Raw genomic sequence first — 7,366 nt, forward strand, 5'->3', positions numbered from 1 at the left:
CCCTTTACAGCCTCATAGAGGATCTAGATACTTTTTCTAACCTCTCTGGATTACAACCAAATTATGATTATGACGTATTGGATCACTAAAAAACACTACTTTTACATTACCGTGTAGTTTACCAATAAAATGGTCTGATGGTGATGTGGACATACTCAGTATACATATCCCAAAATAAATAAATTATCCCTCCAATACATTTTAATAGAAAGTTAGCAATAAGATCTTGCTATCATGGATAGGAAAATACCTGTCTTTTTGTGGAAAAATCACCCTGATTAACTCTTTAATCATATAACCAATTTATATTGTTTCTTGTGATCTTGCCTACACCTAGCTAGTTACTTAAATACTTAAGTTACTTAAATTATACGAGGAAAAATATTCAATTTTATTTGGAACGGCAAGCCAGACAAAATTAAGCGTGCCTTTTTATATAATGAATATGAATTCGGAGGGCAGAAATTCTTACATATTAAAGCATTAGACCTACCACTAAAGTCTTCAGTCATAAAAGCAGTTGTATTTGAATCCAAACTGGTTCTCTAGCAAATTCATAAGAATGTCTCATCCCATGTTCAAGAGTGGCCTTTTTCCCTTTATTCAGATAACAACCTCGGACTTTCAGTTATTTGAAAAGGAAATCATCTCCCAAATATCGATATTTTTAAAACAAGCCATATAAAATTGGTTGCAATTTCAATTTAATCAACCAGAAGAAAAAAATAACAAACAATACAACAAATATTGTGGTTAAACTCAAATATACTAATAGATGAAAAAAAGAAGCGAAAAAAGGAAGAATGTTTGTAAATGATATCATAAATTGGACTGGTGGAGTTGTTACACATGCAGCTAACAAAAATATATGGAAATGTCTGCTCTATGGAAACGTCTGCTCTACCCAAAATTACAACCAACTAATTGCAGCATTACCGCAGAAATGGAGGAGGGAAGTGGAAGGGGGAAAAAGTAGGGAACATGTCTGTCGGCCCTGCCTTAACGACCATAATTGGTTAAAGATAATTGTGATAAATAAAAAAGTATACCAGTTTCATTTAAGGACCAAAAATTGACAGCTGTTCCATATAGATTGCAAAATAGTTTCAACATACCGATTCCACAGCACATGGTTTATGAACTGATATGCAAAACAACATCGGATTCAAAATGTATAATTTTTCTATGTAAATTATTATAAAAAATTGCAACCAATAAAATATTGCAACCAATAGAGTGTTATATATATGGGGGATTCAACATTCCCAGCTCTGCAGATTTTGCTGTGAAGAGAAATAATAATTAGATCATTTGTTTTGGTACTGTCCATATGTAGCTTGTTTTTGGTCACAGGTCCAGGAATGGCTGAAGAATTGCAACCTCTACCTGGAGCACACTCTGCCGACAGCACTACTGGGCGATCTGAAAAGTCATAGTAAATCGATCAATAATATAATATTACTTTTGAGAAAATGTTGTATTTTTAATTTACAATCTGTAGAAATTATGACAATAGAAAGGTTCAGAACTTTGGTGAAACATCACAGCACAGTTGAAATATATGGCAAATAGAAATCCAATATGGATGGTGTTAAGAGACATATGGGAGGGGTTGAATGGAGCTGAAGGTTGGGAATAATAACTAATAACAACAAGATAACTCATGTAAAACATACAGTGTACATAAAACGTACAGGTTCAGAACTTTTGTGAAAGAAAGAGATGGGAGAGGTTTTTATTATTTATCCGTTATTTTACCAGGTAAGTTTCCTGAGAACACGTTCTCATTTGCAGCAACGACCTGGGGAATAGTTACAGGGGAGAGGAGGGGGATGAGTGAGCCGTTTGGAAAGGTTGAGGTTAGAGGAAGGACAGGAGTAAAAACAAACCAAATATAACTATTGTAAAATAGACTGTGCCTGTAAAATGTACAGTACCAGTCAAAAGTTTGGACACACCTACTCATTCAAGGGTTTTTCTTTAATTTTTAAACTATTTTCTACATTGTAGAATAATAGTTAAGACATCAAAACGATGAAATAACACATATGGAATCATGTAGAAACCAAAAAAGTGTTAAATAAATCAAAATATATATATTATATTTGAGATTCTTCAAAGTAGCCACACTTTGCCTTGAAGACAGCTTTGCATACTGTCGTGTCTTTGGCTCTGCCGGATTAATTGATAAAACATGCTATTCTATAAAATAATTTCTCTGTAATTAATATCACCTGATTGAGCTAATCATGTAAATGTAATTAACTAGAGTCGGGTACCACTAAATAATATTTATAGAGCTGTTATCTTCCGAATAAACTCTTAAAGAACTAGTAATATTTTACAACAATAGCAGTCAACATTAATCTTCATCTTACTTCAGTCTCATAATCTGAAAGTTGTAAATTATTTTATCTGCAAGAACCCTAGCAAACAAGTTGAATCAGCAATACAAAATTGGGTTTAATTATTTATTTACTAAATACCTAACTAATCACACAGAATTCACATACACACAATTAATCATAACTTGATTACAAATTACGTCATAAAGGAAAACGTCCCTAGCGGGCGGAACAGATATGACTGCTTGTTACACAAAGGAAAAGGTGCTGGGTTGAGTGAAAGAGTGGGAAGACAGGAACAAAGGCTATCGTGCTATCGTAAATACAGTATCTTATGCATTCTAAATTACCGCCCATTTGGAAAAGGAAAATGCAATGAATATTTACTCTGAGCTGCGCTTCAGTAGGTTGGTGGTAGATGGAAGGCCGTGTTGCCAAACCGAGTCCTCTGTCCTTTGAAGAATGTCTCTGGTTGTCAATTGAATACGTTGTAGTAACGTCGTTGTGTGATAGACGGGATACTCTGTCTGTTCCTTCCTAACCTGCGTTTACAGCTGCGGTCGCTAACTCAACAGCTAGGAGGTATCACTTCTGTAGTGAATAAGAGTTCAAAGTTCATACCATTCTCAACCAAAGCTCATGCTGATGTTGGCTTCGTTCTGAACCATTCTGACATAGGACCGTCGCCCTCATATCCTCGGAACAGGAAGTTCTGTTGTTGTCAAGGCTTTATATAGGAAGGGAGAAGAGGGCGTGTTTGAACAGTTTTATAGCCCTTGTCCCATCACAGGGTAGGGCCACTGATTGAGCAGCACTATCTTATGAAAACCCAAATGTCACATTTTAGAAGCTAAAATCATATTTCATCCTATCACAAATAATTTCATATTCAAACATTTAAATTGAACAACAATTCCATGTGAATCCAATAACTCTGATGTGTAGACTTTCCACTGTAGAGTTTATGTCATCTTATCATTGATGAGAATGTCTCAGATGACAACCGAACTGACATCATATTCATTAAGTACCACCGCATATGTTCAATTGTTCAGATTACCACAGAATATAGTTAATTTCCCCCCACATTCTGACTTTCCCAGAATCTCTATGTTAACCAAGGGTTTTGAAAATGTAACCTTAGTAGGGTAGAGAGAGGAAAAGGGGGGGGAAGAGGTATTTATGACTGTCATAAACCAACCCCCCAGGCCAACGTCATGACAACACTCTTGGCATTCTCTTAAACAGCTTCACCTGGAATGCTTTTCCAACAGTCTTGAAGGAGTTCCCACATTTTCTGAGCACTTGTTAGCTGCTTTTCCTTCACTATGCAATCCAACTCATCCTAAACCATCTCAATTGGGTTAAGGTCATGTGATTGTGGAGGCCAGGTCATCTAATGCAGCACTCCATCACTCTCCTTCTTGATCAAATAGCCCTTACACAGCCTGGAGGTGTGTTGGGTAATTGTCCTGTTGAAAACCAAATGATAATTCGAAATGCAAACCAGATAGGATGGCGTATCGCTGCAGAATGCTGTGGTAGCCATGCTGGTTAAGTGTGCCTTGAATTCTAAATAAATCCCTGACCATGTCACCAGCAAAGCACCCCTACACCATCACACCTCCTCCATGCTTCACGGTCGGAACCAGACACGACGGTTAGAGACAAAAATCTCAAATGTGGTCTCATCAGACCAAAGGACAGATTTCCACCGTTCTAATGTTCATTGCTCGTGTTTCTCGTGTTCATTGCTCGTGTTTCTTTATTGGTGTCCTTTAGTAGTGGTTTCTTTTCAGCAATTTGACCATGAAGGCCTGATTCACATTCTCATCTGTACAGTTGGTGTTGAGATGTGTCTGTTACTTGAATTCTATGAAGCATTTATTTGGGTTGCAATTTCTGAGGCTGGTAACTCTAATGAACTTGTCCTCTGCAGCAGAGGTAACTCTGGGTGTTCCTTTCCTGTTTAGATCCTAATGAGAGCCAGTTTCATCATAGCGCTAGATTGTTTTTTCGACTGCACTTGAAGAAACTTTCAAAGTTCTTGACATTTTCCGGATTGACTGACCTTCATGTCTTAAAGTACTGATTGACCGTTGTTTCACTTTGCTTATCTGAGCTGTTCTTGCCATGATATGGACTTGGTCTTTTACCAAATAGGGCCATCTTCTGTATACCACCAAAACGTTGTCAAAACACAACTGATTGTCTCAAATGCATTAAGAAGGAAAGAAATTCCACAAATGAACTTTTAACAAGGCACACCTGTAAATTGAAATGCATCCCAGGTGACTACCTCATGAAGCTGGTTGAGAGAATGCCAAGAGTGTGCAAAGCTGTCATCAAGGCAAATGGTGGCTACTTTGAAGAATCTCAAATCTATTTTGATTTGTTTATCACATTTTTGGTTACTACATTATTCCATGTGTTATTTCATAGTTGTGATGTATTCACTATTAGTCTACAATGTATAAAGTAAAATAAAGAAGAACTCTTGAATAAGTTACGCTGTTAGTGTCCAAACTTTTGACTGGTACTGTACATTTTAATTATATCTGAACAAGACATTGATTTTTTACATCAACGATTGTGGAAGTTGTCTGCAATGATCACTTACACTTACACTTACACATGGGATCGAAATGGAAATTTATCTCCAAACAAAATTAATGCACATTAAAAGGTTTTGAAAATAAGACTTGCTGTGTTACCAGTTTGGAGTTTTGTACTAAGTTTAGAAAATTCACCATATACTTGTAAAATAGCATATGCGTGTAAAATAGTAACAGTGATTGAAAACAAATGGGAATAAGGATGCATGTCAATAATGAGTCAACACAATAAGCAAAATATTCCCAAATATGCAACTTGTCACGCCTGCTCTCCCTCCCTGGTGCTCAAGGGTGCCAGGCTGCCCTTCATTACGCACACCTGTCACCATCATTACGCGCAGCAGCGCTCATTCGACTCACCTGGACTCCTTCCCTTTGTTGATTGCCCCGTCTATAACTGTCTGTTCCAGTTTGTTCCCTGTGTCTGCAATAATGTTGTTATGTGTTCATGTCCAGACGCTGCTTGGTCCTGTTCCATGTCCGTTGCCATTAAATGTTCACTCCCTGTACCTGCTTCTTGTCTCTACCAGTGTTGATCCTTACACAACTATCATAACAAGCCTACTGTACCAAAAACAGTCAAATGTAACTATAATCATTTTTAAAGGTGGAGATGTTTACATTTTCCCTTGACAATGATTTTATGTTTTAAAGTTAATTTCCTGCCATTCTACACATTTTTCCATGGGGCGTATAGAAAATGTTGCAGTTTTCAAGTAAGTTTTCTGCAATTCTATACATTTTACCATGGGGTGGAGAGAATCATTTGCACGGGGTGGAGATCATTTGTTGCAGTTTTAAAGCAAACTACCAGAAATTCTAGGTCTCAAGGGACCCTACTTTGAGCCAATGTCTTTTGGACATCAACATTCTAACAGTCCAATAAATCAATTCCATATATGCTATCGGACAAATAGTCCCTTGATTGTGTTTATGAAGGTCTTAGGTAACAGAATACGATTATTATTATTTTTTAAAACATAACAGAGTTTTTATTATGTACTGTAGGCTACATGTAAACCCCCTCCCACACAAAAGAAATACAGAATTCTAAGTGTTAAATACATTTTATTCATGGAGTGCCATTGTAGAACTATGAAACAAAAAGTGTGTGCGTTGAAACACAGTTGTCACGACTTCTGCCGAAGTCGTTGCCTCTCCTTGTTCGGGCGGTGCTCGGCGTTCGACGTCACCGGTCTTCTAGCCATCATTGATCCTTTTTTCATTTTCCATTGGTTTTGTCTTGTCTTCCCACACACCTGTTTTCAATCCCATTTATTACCTGTTGTGTATTTAACCCTCTGTTTCCCCTCATGTCTTTGTCAGAGATTGTTTTATTGTCACTGTAGTGTGGTTGTTGTATAGGTGCGCGTCGGGTCTTCGTACCCATGTTTGTGTGTTTATGTACATTTAGTGTTATGGAGCATACTCCGTGGACTTTATTAAAAGACTCCATTTTATACTCCATTTGACTCTCCTGCGCCTGACTTCCCTGCCACCTATTACACCTACGCCTTGACACACAGTAACAGCTTCTTTTTACAATGACAAAGCAAATGAAAATACCATAAATCGCCAAGACGCAGGGACAGCAAGACATGGTCCCGTGAATCGAACCCTCCATCATGGCGTTGCACACCATGCTCTACCAACTGAGCTACAGACACACAACACAGTTCACTGATAATTACAAATTGTAAAGCAAAGTAAATTGATAATGTATCCTTCATAATGACAGATACCTCTGTTGAAGAGACACATCCAAGAACATCACTGAAAACTAAAGTAATCTAATGAACTACACTACTGCTACTACTAGTACATCATGAAAAACACTCAAAAATCTAAATTACTGCAATGATATTTATTTCAATTCTGAAATAATCAGTGCCTAGTGAAAGTCTATTGGATCAACACTGGGGCGTCAGGTAGCCTAGTGGTTAGAGCGTTGGGCCAGTATCCAAAAGGTTGCTAGATTGAATCCCCGAGTTGACAAGGTAAAAATCTGTCATTCTACCCCTGAACAAGGTTGTTCCACTGTTCCTAGATTGTCATTGTAAAAAAAAAAAAATCTTAACTGACTTGCCTAGTTAAATAAAAAACTAATTCACAGTGGAACAATTATTAATTTTCAAGCAACAACAACGAAGAAAGCAAAGTCATGTTAATCTTACGCAAAACAGCATCTGCTGTCTCAACACTTGTGCAGTATTTGCAATTAATTTTGAGCAAAGTCCCGCCCAAGGATCTCCCCCCAAGTTTGGGGGAGATGATGAGTTCTTGCCGTCTGGTTGTCCAACTGTACCACACACCACAATGGGATCTCTTTGAAATTGTGACGGCAGCTCATGCCGACGTTCTCTCCCTCCAGTGTGAATTGAGGTCTGTTGGTGGGCACACCAGCAA

This window comes from Oncorhynchus mykiss, chromosome 3 (assembly GCF_013265735.2).
Source record: "Oncorhynchus mykiss isolate Arlee chromosome 3, USDA_OmykA_1.1, whole genome shotgun sequence".
Taxonomy (NCBI): domain Eukaryota; kingdom Metazoa; phylum Chordata; class Actinopteri; order Salmoniformes; family Salmonidae; genus Oncorhynchus; species Oncorhynchus mykiss.